This window comes from Choloepus didactylus, chromosome 8 (assembly GCF_015220235.1).
Source record: "Choloepus didactylus isolate mChoDid1 chromosome 8, mChoDid1.pri, whole genome shotgun sequence".
Taxonomy (NCBI): domain Eukaryota; kingdom Metazoa; phylum Chordata; class Mammalia; order Pilosa; family Megalonychidae; genus Choloepus; species Choloepus didactylus.
In genome coordinates this window covers 146,116,406-146,133,629 of record NC_051314.1, presented here as the reverse complement: position 1 = coordinate 146,133,629, position 17,224 = coordinate 146,116,406, and the positions used below count along the sequence as shown (strand labels likewise).

Here is a 17,224-nt window from a genome sequence, read left to right as displayed (position 1 = left end):
AAAAAAGATTAAAAAAAAAAAAGCCCTCCTGGCAGATCTAATGGGTTATTGAAATGCTAAGAGACAAAGCCATTAGGGCCATTAAGGAAAGGTCCACAGGGCAGAGAGATCAGCTTTTCTTCAGGATTTGCATATGAGCCTCAGGGCCTGAGCTCTGCCCTTCCCCTTTCTATGTTCACCAGAACTCCAAAAATCCTCCACTTTTATTTTGGAGTTTTTCATGCTGTTTTTTTCTATGCCTGTCTCCTCTCTGCTGGGCTGGCTGCTCTCAGATTCTCTGTGTCTGGTCTCAGTCTATCTATGGTTGGAGTTTGGATCAGTAGAATGAGTTTCCAATAAGGGCTGCCACTGCAGTTCTCCCTTCTTCTTCCCAGAGCTGACAGCCCTCCTCCCATGGGACTGAGCCTGGAAGGGAGGGGTGTGGGTCCCCTGGCCACAAAAACTTAGAGATTTTGCTGATCTCAGCAGTTCCACATTTTCATGAGTGTTGTATGAAGTATGCCGAAAGTCAGATTGCTCTGTGGTGTCCAGTCCACGCAGTTCCTGGCTTTCTACCTACTTTCCTGGAGGAGTAACTAAAACATACAGCTCACCAGTCCGCCATCTTGCCCCACCTCCTGAGCCCTGCCCTTTACCATATTATGTTCACCCAAAACCCAAAAATCTGTTTTTTAGTTATTTATTTATTTATTTATTTATTTATTTATTTACTTATTACTGTTTTTGCTAGCCTTATGTCCTCTCTGCTGGGCTAACTGCTCCCAGATTTTGCAGTGTCTGGTCTTAGTCTACCTATGTTTGGAGTTTTTGTTCAGTGGCCTGAGCTTTTCAATTAGAGCTGCAACTGCTGTTCTCTCCCCTGGTTCCCATAGGGCTGTGCTTGGCAGGGGGTTGCAAGCCCCCTGGCCATGAGAACTTACAAATTTCACTGATTTCAGCTGCTCCATGCATCTGTGAGTGTTGTATGAAGTATGTCCAAACTCATATTTTTCTGCAGTGTCTGATCCAAACAGTTTCTGGCTTTCTACCAATTGCCCTAGAAGAGTAACTAAAACCCACACCCCACCACTCTGCCATCTTGCTCCCTACAAATATGTTTTCACACAAGGGAGAACAAATGAATGTCAACCTTGCAAGGTGTTGAAAATAGGGTGGTATTTGGGGGGAAATACAATCAATGCAAACTAGAGAGTATAATTAACATAAACATTGTATTATGCTTCCTTTAATGTAAAAAAGGCAATATACCAAAGCTAAATGTATAAAAGAGAGGGACATAAGGGAGGAGTATGGGACTCAGCATTGGTGATGTTGTCTGACTCTTTATTCTACTTTAGTCTAATGCTATCTTTCCTTTTGTTGCTTCCTAGCTGTCATTTTTTTCTCTTTCTTTTTTGTTTTTCTTTTGTCTCTACTTCCTTTGACTCTTACTCCTTCTTTGTAGAAGAAATAGAGATGTCCTTATATAGATAATGGTGAGGATGGTGAATACATAAATATATGACTATACAGGAAACCATCAATTTTTAACTTAGGATGGAATGTATTGGGGTGTGAACAAAGCCATCTTAAAAATGAGTTGATGAAGAAACTTGAGGACACTATATTGAGTGAAATAAGTCAGACACATAAAGGCAAATATTGCAGGGTCTCACTGATGTGAACTAATTATAATATGTAAACACATAGGCATGAAATATAAGTTACTAAGATGTAGAATGGGGCTAAAGTATAGGGAGCAGTTGCTTGTTATGAGCAGAACATTCAACTAGGTTTAACCTAAGTGTTTGAAAATGGACAGAGGTGATGGTAGCACATTGTGAGAATAACTAACAGTGCTGGATGGTGTGTGAATGTGGTGGAAAGGGGAAGCTCAGAGTCACATATGTCACCAGAAGGAAAGCTTGAGGTTAAAAGATGGGAATGTATAAAACAGTGAATCTGGTGGTGGGCAACATCTGTGATTAACTACACAAATATTAGAAATCTCTTGCATGACCTAGAACAAGTGTGTGACACTATAACTAGAAGCTAATAATAGTGGAGCATATAGGGAGAAAAGTACACCTATTGCAAAGTATATACTGAAGTTAGCAGTATTTTAACATTCTTTCATCAACAGTAACAAATGTACTATACCAATACTATGAATCAGAAATGGAGAGGAGGTGGTTAGGGGTATGGGAGGATTTGAGTTTCCTTTTTTTGTCTTTGTTTCTCTTCTGGAGTAATGAAAATGTTCTAAAAATGTCAAAAAAAGTAATTGTGGTGATGGATGCACAGCTGTATGATGGTGCCATGGGCAATTGGTTGTACATTTTGGATCTTTGGATAATTGTATGGAATGTGAACAATCTCAATTAAAAAAAGGAAATTAGCCTTTTGTCTTTGGTATGAGTTACAATTATATTTCCCAGTCTGCCACCTCATGCTGTAATTACCCTTGGGGATATTTCCCAGGAGGAATTTGTGTGTGTTTCTATACATCAGTGTTTTCTTCCCATTCTAATGGGTTTAATGCTTTCTCTTAGAAAAACCTCCTTTCTCATATTTTTCTAGTCACTTTATAACTTTTTCTCTCTTTTTTGTTCTTAAATATTAAATCCATCTATAATTTATTTTGGAGCAATGATTTAGGTATATATCCAACTTCATTTTTTTTCTACCTGGCAACCCAGTCATCCCAGTGCCATTTGTTGAATCTCCATCTGCACTTATTCCTGCATGTATTTGTAAATATTACTGGATTTTCTTAGTATTTAAAAATTATTTTTTAAAAATATACAGGTGGCATATGAGGAGGACCATGTGCATGGCCCTGTGGCTCTAGCCCACAGTGCTGATGCCTTCCTGACCTAGCAGCAGTGGCAAAATACAAGAAAGCCCTATGAAGCATGCCCAACCCACAGAGGCCCTGCAGTGGCCAAGGAGGCTGTGAAGCAGCTGCTGGTTGGAGAGCAGCATCCACTCTATAGCAAGTGGGACAGCAGCCAGGACCACCCAGACTGGCCAAAGGATCACTCATTGCTGCTGCCATGTGCTGACAGAGGTTATGAATGCACTTTCTGATGAAAATGGATTGGAATAATTTTCATGACATTTGTATATATTTCATGATATTTAGAGTGCCATGAGAAAATTTTCATATTGCAAGGTGGTCCTACCCACCTCCTTAATTTGGGTGCTCTTGTATATGTTCCTGCTGCTTTTCTTCAGTGAATGCAACAAATATGAAAAAAAGAGAGAGGACTTCCTGCTGGGGATGTTTTAGAGCCAGTACAAAAGCCTCATGAAGGTCCTGGAAAAAGGTGAAACCAGTTATCATTCCTAAAGAGGATCCAGAAAAGACAAAAGAGATGTTTAAAATCAATCAGTACAATTTAATGGCAAGTACAATGATTGAACTCAACACATCTCTACCAGATGTTAGGTTAGAAGGGTGTAAAACAAAGGTGTGTTGGGATAATCTTCCTACAACAAGTGTGATGATTGTTTTCCATAATGAGGTTTGGAGTACAATTCTGTGAAATTCCCATAGTGTCATTAATTGCTTACCATACACATTCTAGAAGAAATTGTTCTGGATGACACCAGTGAAAGAAACTTTTTGAAAAACCTCTAGAGAGTTATGTGGGGAAATTAAAAGTAACAGCTCATGTAATTCAAATGGAACAATGTTCTGGATTAATCAGAGCTAGAATAAAAGGAGCTGCTTTATCTAAAGGTCAAGTGATCAACTTCTTAGATGCTCATTGTGTGTACAGTGGAATGGCTGGAGCCTCTCATCCAGGATCAAACATGACAGGAAAACAGTGGTATGTCCTATCATTGATGTGATCAGTGATGATACTTTTGAATACTTGGCAGGCTCTGATTTGAACTATGGTGGATTCAACTGGAAGCTCAATTTTCACTGATATCCTGTTCCCCAAAGAAATGGACAGAAGGAAAAGTGATTCAACACTTCCAGTCAGAACACCAACAATGGCAGGAGGCCTTTTTACAATAGACAGAGATTACTTTCAGGAAATTGAAACATTAGATGCTGTGCCAGTTTGGATGTATTATGTCCCCCAAAACACCATGTTCTTTAATGGAATCTTGTGGAGGAAGATGTATTAGTGTTGATTGGATTGGAATATTTTGAGTGTTTCCATGGAGGTGTGACTCAATCAACTGTGTGTGAAATGTTTGAATTATTTCCATGGAGATATGGACCCAAGAAATTCAGGGTGGGTCTTGACTTAATCATTGGAATCCTATAAAAGAGCTCACAAATAGAAGGACCTCAGAGCAGCTGTGAGTGACATTTTGTAGAGCAACTGAGGGAGACATTTTGGAGATGGCCATTGAGAGCAGACTTTTGCTGACACTTTGCTCTGGAGAAGCTAAGGAAGGACAAAACTCCCCAAGAGAAACATTTTGAAGAATGCACAGGAACTGATAGGGGAGCTGGAACACAACCTAGGATGAGCAGACTCCAGTCATGTGCCTTCCCAGCTAACAGAGGTTTTCCAGACACCATTGGCCTTCCTTTGGTGAAGTTATACTTGTGTTGATGCCTTAAATTGAACATTTTCATGGCCTTCATGCTGTAAATTTGTAACCAAATAAACCCCCTTTATAAAAGCCAATCCACTGCTGGTATTTTGCATAATGGCAGCATTAGCAAACCAGAACAAATGCTGGAGTGGATATTTGGGAGGAGAAAACCTAGAAATTTCCTTTAGGACTAGGCAGTGTGGAGGTACTTTGGAAACCATTACATGCTCACATGTTGGGCATGTGTTTCATAAAACTACATTTTACACATTTCCAGGAGGCACAGGGCAGATTATCAATAAAAATAACAGATGACTTGCAGAAGTTTGGATGCATGAATTCAAGAATTTATTCTATATAATTTCCCCAGGTATTACAGAGTTATATTACGGAGATATAACATCAAGTCTTGGTCTAAGCACAAGTTACAATGCAAACATCTCTCTTGATACCTGGAGAATAATTACACTGAGTCTCAAATTCTACATCACTATTTCTCTTTGGGAGAGATACATAATGTGTAAACAAATAAGGGTCTGGATAACATGGCTAGAAAAGAGAATGAAAAAGTTGGAATATTTAACTTTCATGGTATGGGGGGTAATCAGTTTTTTCTTATACTGTCAACTAAGAAATTGGAAAAGGTGATCTTTGCTTAGATGTTTCCAAACGTAATGGCCCAGTCTCAATGCTCAAATACCACCACCTAAAAGGCAACCGTGGGAGTATGACTCAGTGAAATTAACCCTGAAGCATGTTAAGAGTAATCATTCCCTGGATAAAGCCATGGAAGAGGAGAACCAGGTTAGAGAGACTCCAATGGAAGCCAGTCCCAGCAGTGATTTCTTAGAAATGTCACCCTTCCAGAAATACTCTGAGACCAGATTTACCAAACAAAAGGAAAAAATAAATGTTGACTGGTCTACGTCAGCATACATTTCCTGACACATTCTTAAATAGCAAAAAAGGGAAAAAATGCTTTCCTGCTGTACAAGATGTAAGGTTTATCAGCCATTAAAACTTAGACTCCTCTAAATTTTCATTGTGAACTAGCCTCCTGTCCAAAGACATGAAACTACATACCAGTGAGAGTATGCACACTGATGTTTACAAGATGGAAAGTAAAATAGTAAAGAATTTTCAGACAATGAAACAATCAACAAAATGTGCTTTCTGGAGAGCTGCACTTTTTATGGTTTGCTTGCACATCAGTAATTTCTGCTGAATGTGCTATCATGATGAAGAGATTTCCAAGATTTTTTCCTGATTAGAACTGGTAGCCAGTATATCAATATTTATATAAAAATAAATGAAAAACAACTGGAACCAGATTCAAAATCATGAAAACAACACTTTTATGACAATTTAAGATGTATGTTCTAGTTTGCTAATGCTGCCAGAATGCAAAACACCAGAAATGGATTGGCTTTTATAAAAGGGGGTTTATTTGGTTACACAGTTACAGACTTAAGGCCATAAAGTGTCCATGGTAATGCATCAACAATCAGGTGCCTTCACTGGAAGATGGCCAATGGTGTCCAGAAAACCTCTGATAGCTGGGAAGGCATGTGGCCAGCATCTGCTCCAAGATCTGGTTCCTCTCTAGGCTGCAGTTCCTCAAAAATGTCACTCTCAGTTGCTCTTGGGGCATTTGTCCTCTCTTAGCTTCTCCAGAGCAAAAGTCTGCTTTCAAAGGCCATCTCCAAAATGTCTCTGTAAACTGCTGTTCCTCTCTCAGCTCCTGTGCATTCTTCAAAGTGTCCTTCTTGGCTGTAGCTCCTCTTCAAAATATCACTCTCTGCTGCACTGAGTTCCTTCTGTTTGTCAGCTCATTTATATGGCTCCAATGATTTAATTTAGACCCACCCTGAATGGGTGGGGTAACACTTACACGGAAATTATCCTATCAGAGTCATCACCCACAGTTGGGTGGGGTGCATCTCCATGGAAACACTCAAAGAATTACGGTCTAAGCAACATTGGTACATTTGCCCACACAAGATTACATGAAAGATAGTGACATTTTGGGGGACCTAATACATTCAAACTGGCACATTCCACCCCTGGACCCCAAAATGATATGATCTTTCCATATATAAAATACATTCGCCCCAAAACAATATCACAAAAACTTAAATCATTTCAGTAACTTAACAATAGTTAAGTACAAGATCCCATTAAATCAGTTACAGGTGTGGTCTGTCCAAAAGTAAAATTCCCCTCTGACTGTGGACTTGTAAACTTAGGACAAGTTATGTGCTTCCAATATAAAAAGGAGGGACATTCATAGGATAAACATTCCCATTGCCATAAGGAGAAACTGAAAGGAAAACAGGGTTCACAGGACCAAAACAATTCCTAAAACTCACAGGACAAACTCCATCAGGTTTCAAAGTCTGAGAGTCATTTATCCTTGGGGCTTGAGAGAGCAGGAGTCTAACCCCTCCTAAGGGACTTTGTGGCAGCCCTTTCTCTCCAAATGCTGAGGTGAGTTCTCCAACATATCCACACACTGGGGAGACCACCTTCTCAACCCCACCCTCCTCAAACATCAGGGCAGCATCCAGATTCTCTTCCATCTCTGGGGCACACACTCAACCCCCTCAGAACAGTGGGGTGGCATTCAGGCTCTCTGTAGTCCCCTGGGAATGTGCTCCACCCTCTGGGGCTTGGGGAGGAAAAATTCTTCCTGAGCATTGAGGCAGAAGGCCCACCCTTGACCTCCAGAGCAAACTCACCCTTTCCATGCATGTGGGCCATTCTGCTCTCCCAGCCCAGGACCTCTTGACACCAGACCTCAACCTCCATTGCTCTGCCTTTGAAGAAATTTTTCCTTCAATTTGTTCCTTGTCTGTCTCCTTGAGTCCCAACCAGCAGTGGCTCTGTCTGTAAAAGCTCACAAAAATTCTGTTGGCTTTGCATGAAGCACACAGGAGTCAAAGCCATTACACAATAGGACTTTCCACAAATCCTTTCTGCTTGACTCCTTCTCCAATCTTGGCTTGTACTGAAATGGCAGCTGTGTTCCATGTTTGGTTAAATCTTCACATTGGGCTATAGCTTCTGGAGCTTCACCCCCTGGAAGCTCAGAGTTTTTCAGGCTATCAATTTCTGGTTTCTTTGAAACCAAGAGTTCATTTCTCAGCTTATCTCTGTCCTCTCGAATTTTACTGTAAACTGCAAGTAAAATCCAGGCTACTTCTTTGCTATTTTGCTTGGAGATCTCATCAGCTAAATATTACAGGTCATTGCTTTCAAATTCTGCCTTCTATCCAACACCAGGACTCAAGTTTGCCAAATTCTCTGCCACTTCAAAACAAGGATTTCCTTCCTTACAGTTTGCAACAACACATTAATCATTTCTGCTCAAGTCCTCATCAGAAGTATCTTTAGAGTCCATATTTCCACAAACCATCTCTTCAAAGCAGTTTTGGCCTTTTCTATCAAGCTTCTCACAATTCTTCCAAAATATTCCCCTTATCCATTTAAAAAGCCATTCCAACATGTTTGGTATTTGAAAACTCAGCAGCACCAGCACCCCACTTCTCTGGTACCAAAATCTATTCTAGTTTGCTAATGCTGCCAGAATGCAAAACACCAGAAATGGATTGGCTTTTTAAAAAGTGGGTTTTTTTGGTTACACAGTTACAATCTTAAGGCAATAAAGTGTCCAAGGTAATGCATCAACAATCAGGTACCTTCACTGGAAGATGGCCAGTGGCTTCTGGAAAACCTCTGTTAGCTGGGAGCTGGCATCTGCTCCAATTTTTGGTTTCATAATGGCTTTCTCCCAGGATGTTCCCCTCTAGGCCGCAGTTCCTCAAAAATGTCACTCTCAGTCACTCTTGGGGCATTTGTCTTCTTTTAGCTTCTCCAGAGCAAAAGTCTGCTTTCAAAGGCCATCTTCAAAATGTCTCTGTTAACTGCAGTTCTTCTCTTCAAAGTGTCCCTCTTGGCTGTAGCTCCTCTTCAAAATGTCACTCTCAGCTGCACTGAGTTCCTTTCATTTATCAGCTCATTTATATGGCTCCAGAGATTTAATTTAAACCCACCCTGAATTGGTGGGGTAACACTTACATGGAAATTATCCAATCAGAGTCATCACCCACAGTTGAGTGGGGCACATCTCCATGGGAACACCCAAAGAATTACAATCTAATCAACACTGATACATCTGCCCACACAAGATTACATGAAAGATAATGGCATTTTGGGGGACATAATACATTCAAACTGGCACAATGTAGTAAACACCATTTAAAGAAAATTAAACCAGAACTATGAGTAGTACAATTTGGTATAGTATCAAATTTCTATGTAGATTTTATTCCTTGGTGGGGAAAAATAACTGATTCCAATGACATTCATTTTGTTTTCATCTGTGATAGTCATGGATGCTTTTTCCCCCTTGTGGTACTTAAAATGAGCTGAAAAACAGAAGGCTCTTTGAACACAGTTTTAATTTCTTTATACAATTCTAATTTTATTTTGTTTGTGTGCTGTTGGAATTATTTTTGTGGCTTTCTAAAAAGTGGAGGTCTAAGTAGAGGTCTAAAGGAAAACCTTTTACATTCCATACTCAGATGTAGTTCATTGTCAAGTGTATATTTAGATTGGATTCATGAATTGCAATGTTGATCTGCTGCCTTTTTAAAAAATAAAATTTTACTGATGTAAAAATAAATATACAAGTGTTATATATGAATACCCAGCACATTGTAAAAACATTTTGTCAATACTGAATTGTATAGAATAAAAAAGCACCTTTGCTTTCTTTTCTCCCATCTTTGTTTTCTTTTCCTGAGCTAATCATTGTTAACAAATCACTGTGTTTTCCTTTTTGACCTTTTTTCTATTAGTTATATATAGATGCATATATATAATATCACACACATGTAGCTTGGGGGTACACACACACACACACACACACACACACACACACACACATTAGATGCAGTATGCTGTATATTGCTTTTATCCCACTACTGTCTTAGAGTTCCATGATAATCCGTCCAGCTCTACCTTATTATTCTTTTTAACTTTTGCATGGATTTCATAGTATGGAGGTATCATACTTAACCACTCCTCTATTAACACAATCTATGTTGTTTCCAGTTTTTGCCTAATCCCATCAAGGTTTGGGCCAATTATATTTCAGAAGCATGTAGCATTGCTTTTCTTTAATCTGTGTTATGCTTCCCCTTAATTTGTAATAAACTTAATAATATTTATTCATATGATTAATAGTGTTTTATAATTCATGAGAAAGAAAATCTGGACAACACTGAGTGACATGTTATTCATATTTTGTGATGATCTTATCTTTGTAGATATAATTTGACACTGGGGCCCTCCTTAATACACAGTGACTAATATGGAGAGATCAGAAAATTCAAGTAAAATGTAGGTTTTTTTCCATATGTTCTAGATTTTAAATCACTGAGATTTTCATTTGTCTTTTTTTTTTCTTTCTGGCCAAACTCCAGATAGATAAAATGCATTTTAATTTTCAGAATGTCATATGTCCCATTTGATTTCTTTGAATGGAATACAGATAGGATAGGTATGGTGTTGTCCCTCATTCAGCTACAGAAAAGTTTGTGTGGCTACTGGATTGGAGAATCATGTTTTTAACCAGTCAAATCCCACCCTATGCCTGAATAATTGTGAGAGGTGCTTTAAAATGACTTGTACATCTTCAAAACAACTTTCTCTCAGGTTGTTGGTAGAGTTAAGTGGCTATATCTGCTATGAAGTACATGCTTTTGCCCACATATTGAGGAGAACTGCCTTTAAGTCACTCCACAAGAAGAAAAACCTCCCTGTTTTTAATTTCTAGGAAAGGATAGAGAGGTGATATTTTTATTCCAAAGAGCTTTAACTTGAAAATATATATATACATTAATTTCTTTGTAGCTACTAAGATAAGCTGTCTCTTTTGCATTTTAATTTTCCTAATTACCCCCATGAAATTTTAATATCACAGTTATATTTTGCAATGGTTAGGGCCACTAACCATTGCAATATCTTAAGGCCTTTTTTCACCCCAAGAACTAATTTTTACCCTACTGGGGGTGATATTACCCCCATTGAGAATGCATGCCTTATAATTGTTAATGTTCCTTAAAAAGAAATATGCATTCAGGAAAGAAATCTTTTTTGGGGGTAGGATAGGTTTTCCTTCAGTTGGGTGTTTATAAATTAATTATCTTAATATAATTTTTAATTACTCTATTAAGAGGCAAATATGGGCAAACCTGTAGACTCATTATGTGCCAGTCATGTGTAATGATTTTTAAAATTAGATTTACTAATAAAGGGAAGATAGCTCAGTATTTTCTTTTAAAAATTAATTGTGTGTATGCATATGGGTGGAGTACAGATAATTAAAAAGAAGAAAAATCTTTCTTCTAATACTCCTTAACATTGTTTTGATTTATCTGTCTTATTTTTGTTTTCCATATAAGTTAATATTGCATGTAAAATACCCTTACTATGAAAACAAGGGCAAGTTATAGCTTTTAAACCTCTGATGATCTTCCACACAGCAAAATGCCATCACAGTATTCTTCTATTTAATTATTCCTTAAGTTTATTTAAGGAATAACATAAAGTAATATTAAAAAATTATTTTCATAAATAGTACTTTATAGGTATAAAACACTTATTAAATATGAAATAGGGATTTCTGACAAGTCTTATAAACCTTGTTTTATATTGATTTCATTCTAGAAGTGCAGCATGACCATTCATCTTTCCCAAATTATGTTCATTGAAGAACAGTTGGCTGACTTTGGGAAAAGGTAAGGTCTATATACTACAGTATTTATTCAGAGTAAAAAATATTTCCAATCAAGCTTAACTTAGCTGACTTATTGCTATGCCATGACTGCATATGTCGGAATGAATCTAATATTAGTATTTTGGGGCTTTGTAAATAACAGTTATTTGTACATTTTGATTCATTGGTGTATGAAGTCATTCTTAAAGAATAAATAAAGTACTAAGGTTTTCTGTAATATATTCTCTGGTCATGATAAATAAATATGGGCTACCTACCACTGTATATATTTCCACAGACACCTGCTTTCAAGTCTGTTTACCTGTTATTCAGTATATAAAATCAGAAATGACACATTTCAGAAAAAGAACTGACTTTTGGTCCATTTTCTAATTGATCCTTAAGTTTATTTCTCAACTTTGACTTTTCTGGTTTCAGTGTTAGATACCATACTAGTCATTGTCCAAGCTAGGACATTTATAAAAATAATATGAAGATCGGATTATATGAATAATATAATATCATATGAATAATAGAAATGAATATTAGATATAATTTATGAATATTATGAAATATATGATTATATATAACATGAATATTGTATGAAAAATATGAAGATTGGGGCAAGAAGTGTAAAGTGAGATTGTCCCCAGCAAACCAGGTGGTATGGTCACACTGGTTTAAAGCCATAGGTTCACATGTTTCTGTTTATTCAACTGTACCCCAAATTTTGGTGCATATATATATATGTTTTTTGATTTTTAAAAATTACTCACACATTATTTTCAAATCTTAACTAACTTGAACTCCAATAAAACAAAATCAGTATTGCACTCCAGATTGCTTCCAACTATTGAAACAACTAAAATAATAGAAAACTCATACTTTAATTAAACTCATAATATCAGTAAAATTAAAACTACTATAAATATTTTATTTAGTGTTTTATGTTTTGCTTTTATTTTATAGTACATTACTAGAGACACATAAGAAAAAGCAGAATTACCTAATTCCCTTTCTAAGTACTTCTAATTATGGAAACTACAAAATATTAATCAAATTCATGTTACATTATTTTTCAGAAACAAAATTGACATAACCCATCACCAACTTTATGGTACAACTTTAAGGTACAAGTTCTGGTACATTAGCAAGTTTAAAATTTAATAAGGTTAAAAATTAAAAATTAATAAGATTATTCAGTAATAGAATAACTATGAAAAAAATAAGTTGAGATTTATAAATTAGTGTATTTTAGAATAAAAACATAAATGACCCAAATGGTTTAAATTCTCATTAAAACAGCCTCACATTTTTCTAAATGAACTTTTGGCAGAAAGACAAATTGTCAGCAGATGTACAGCAAATATGTCAATTGCTTACATCCCCAAATATGGAAAATACTAAGTGGAAAATTTACAAAGAAAACCTATTTTAAAAAGACACAATTCATTGAGCTTTAGACTTGAAAAACATGATTTATTTCAGTTATTACTTGCCCGTGAAATTGGAAAAGTCCAATCCAATCATACAAAATAAACAAAATAACATTTTATTTTTCTTGGATGAGAATCCTTGACAGACTCATCATAAAACAAATTCCACATACATTCCAGTACACTTTGTTGAAGTAAGTCTCCAGTGTATTTTGAAAGTGTAATAACAAGCTTCAGCTTCTTTTCATGTTTACTGGGAAAAAAAAAACCAACTGTATAAATTATTTCTACCTTGGTTGACTGGATACACATCTTCCCATTTGAAAACATATCTGTCATATACTGCTGATAACCTCACTTTCAGTTTTAAGAAATCATTTGGTAATATTACTCTTCTTTATTTTGTGGCTTTTAAAACATTAAGGGTTTAAAACATTGTCCTTAAATTAAATTAAATATTTGAAAATAACCACTATAGCTCATGATAAAGGATCAGATGATCAGATCATCTGAACATCAGCCTGGAAAATTATAACACCTTTAAAAATTAATAAGGATTTGGAGATGCTAAGCTAAGAGATGAAGCCCAGCATTTGTCCTGGAAAAGCTAAGAGAGGACCCCCAGATGCTTAGAAAGAAACACCCTGGGACAACAAACAAGGATGCTCAGGAGCTGAGAGAGAGAAGCTAAGAGAGACAGAAGCCCAGAGACATTTTGGAGAAAGCCATCTTGAAACCAGAACCCAGGAGCAAAGAACCAGCAGACGCCAGCCATGTGCCTTCCCGGCAAACAGAGTGCTCTGGACACCATCATCCTTTCTTCAGTGAATGTATCCTCTTGTTGATGCCTCAGTTTGGACACCTTTATGGCCTTAGAACTTTAAATTTGTAACCTAATGAATCTCCTTTATAAAAGCCAATCCATTTCTGGTATTTTGCATACCAGCAGCTTTACTAAACCAGAACACCCTGTTATTGAGACAACAGATTATATTTCACTTCAGTCTAAGCTGTTGGACTTAAAATATGGTTTTGTTTTTTTTTTTGGCAGAGTTTTCTCAGTTATTCATTTTTTTCCACTAATGCTAAGAAAAAAGCCTGTGCCACTATCAAAAGTTTACTACTTTTTCTAGAATTTCCAAAGCTGTTCATAAAATTATGTAAACAGGTTTTTGCAAGGTGGTCCATAATTATATATATTGTTTTTCTCTGAACACATCTCATTTATGAGCACCTTAAGAAATGATATATTTGTCCTAAATTCATAGCTAGAGGTAGAAAATTTATTCTGATTAGGAACAAGGGTGATATTAACCTTTGAAACTAAGATTTTTCTTATAGATTAAAAACTGGCTGAAGATAAGTAAAGTAAGAATAGACAAGGTATGAGAAGCATGAATTACAAAGAGATGGCAAATGATTTGCTTCTCTGGAGTATATTATTTAGCTAACTTTTCAGAAAACATCTGTTGTCTTGGTAACCTTTTAAAGCATCTAACTGGAATATCTGAAAATGTAGAGAGATGCTCAGTGACTTCTCAGATATATATCCTGATGTGAGCATTGTTTATCTGAGCTGTGAAAGAAAAAAAATATGTGCACAAAATGATGAAAGGAAGATGATACGAATATCTGAACCCACTTGAATGAGTCCACAGAACTTTCCTACCAGTGAAAACTGGAACCACAAAGGAAACAAAGACACTTCGAAGGATGCTGACTAAAGAAAAAGGAAAAAGAGAGAAATAGCTTGGTGTGTTCCTTTCTTTAAACTTCCAGTCTTCCACCAGGATTATCACTGGCTGGAAGCCAAACATCAAGTGGCTAAAGAACAATCTTAAAAGCAGGTTCAGGAGGAGCTGAGATGGCGGCATAGAGAGGAGTGGAAGCCAGTTAGTCCCCCTGGAAAAATTCATAAATGACAGAACAATTAGTAAATAACTGGAATAACTGTGGGGAGACAAATGTGACTATCCACTCATCATACACCAACCTGAATTGGGAGGAATGCCCGAGATCACAGCACAAAATCTGTAAGTAAAAACTGCGGACCCACACAGAGAGCTGAGAGTCCCTCCCTCATGGAAGCCTCATGGTGCTAGAGAGCAGCACTCTCCAAACAAGCAAATATGACTCAGCCCAGCTCCAACTGGGGTTTTAATGTTAACTGCTCAATACAGACAGTGAATCCCCAACAAGCAGACAGAGGCTTTTGGGGATGACTGACCTTGGGAGAGTCAGGAGACATATCTTTCTCAGCAAGGAGCCCAGAGGATCGGGTGCTATTTCTGGCTGAAGGGTGAATCCGGGAGCTTTCTGTCCCTTTCTCTCTCTGTAAACCTGGTTGGCTCAGTGGAGAAAGCCTCAGCTGTTTTCAGCTCGCAGTGCTGAAAAATGAAAGGACAACATAAGAGACAAAAGACACAGTGGAAACACATAACAGCAGATCTCTCTTTGCAGCCATTTTAAAATCACAGCACTCTGACCCAGACAAGGGTGGAAATAGCAGAGTCAGAGAAACAAAGAATCTATTGATATGCAAATGACCTTTCTGTAGGGAGCATAGCTTCCCAAGAGGAAGGAGGAGGGGCCCAGCTCTATTGCCTGACTTACATTCAGAACCAGACCCCAGAGCCTGGGAGAGGAGACTCGTGGGCCACACCCCCTAACACCAGCCCATTACAGGCTGACAGTTGCCATCTGGTGGGTAGAAAAACACAGGGTGTGTCAATCCTCTAAGACACAACATCAGGGAAACCGGATACTGGGTATTTCCTCCTTCTGTGACCTGAGCTTGTTCTCATCTGGGATAACATGATTGGGGTGGCCAAGGGGGTCAGATGCCTAGACAACAGAAAACTACAACCTACACTAAGAAAAATGAAGTTATGGCCCAGTCAAAGGCAGAAATCAAAAGTTCAAAAAAACAACTGGCAGAATCTATGGAAATGAAAGGCACAACACAAGAGACAAAAGACACAGTGGAAACTCATAACAGCAGATCTCAAGAGACAAAATAAAACACTCAGGTACTGTAGAACAAAATACCTGAACGCCTACATGCAAAGGAGCAGATGGAGAAAAGAATGGAAAAATATGAGCAATGCCTCCAGGAACTTAAGGATGAAATGAAATACAAGAATGTATGTACCACTGGTGTCCCAGAAGGAGAAGAGAAGGGAAAAGGGGCAGAAGCAATAATAGAGGAAATAATCAATGAAAATTTCCCATCTCTTATGAAAGGCATAAAATTACAGATCCAAGAAGCACAGCATTCTCCAAACAGAATAGATCTGAATAGGCCTACACCAAGACAACTAATAATCAAATTATCAAACATCAAAGACAAAGAGAAAATCTTGAAAGCAGCAAGAGAAAAATGATCCATCACATACAAAGGAAGCTTAATAAGACTGTGTGGATCTCTCAGCAGAAACCACAGAGGCAAGAAGGAAGTGGTGTGATATATTTAAGATACTGAAAGAGAAAAACCGGCAACCAAGAATCCTATATCCAGCAAAACTGTCCTTCAAATATGAGGGAGAGCTCAAAATATTTTCTGACAAACAGACAATGAGAGACTTTGTGAACAAGACACCTGCCCTACAGGAAATACTAAAGGGAGCACTACAGAATGACAGGAGAAGACAGGAGTGAGAGGTTTGGAACACAATTTTGGGAGATGGTAGCACAGCAATGTAAGTACACTGAACAAAGATAACTGTGAAAATGGTTGAAAGAGGAAGGTTGGGAGCATGTGAGACATCAGAAGAAAAGAGGAAAGATAAAGACTGGGAATGTGTAACTCAGTGAAACCTAGAGTGTTCAACAATTGTGATAAAATGTACAAATATGTTCTTTCACAAGGGAGAACAAATGAATGTCAACCTTTCAAGGTGTTAAAAATAGGGAGGCATTGGGGGAAAGATATTATCAATGTAAACTACAGACTATAATTAACAGAATCATTTTATTATGCTTACTTTAATATAACAAAGGTGATATACCAAGGTAAATGCAGATAAAAGGGGGGGATGGGGGGTGGTGTGAGACATTTGGCATTGGTGGTGTTGTCTGACTCTTTGTTCTACTTTGATTTAAGGTTATCTTTCCTTTTGCTGCTTCCTAGCTATCATGTTTTTTTTTGTTTTTGTCTTTCCTTTTCTTTTTCTTTTGCCTCCTATGACTACAGGGAACCATCGACTGTTTACTTAGGATGGAATGTGTGGCATGTGAACAGAATCATCTTAAAAAAAAAAAAAGGGTTGATGATGGAAACTTGAGGGCAATATACTGAGTGAAATAAGCCAGACACATAAGGACAAATATTGCAGGGTCTCACTGATAGGAACTAATTATAATACGTAAACTCATAGACATGAAATATAAGTTACCAAGATATAGAACAAGTCTAAAGAATGGGGAGCTGTTGCTTAGTATGAGCAGAATGTTCAACTAGGATGAA

General features: G+C 37.4%; 1 pseudogene; it reads left to right on the top strand.

Annotated features, from left to right (window-relative positions):
- Nucleotides 1–3,130: 3,130 nt before the first annotated feature.
- On the top strand, nt 3,131–5,420 carry LOC119542970 (annotated as a pseudogene).
- The last annotated feature ends 11,804 nt before the right edge of the window (nt 5,421–17,224 follow it).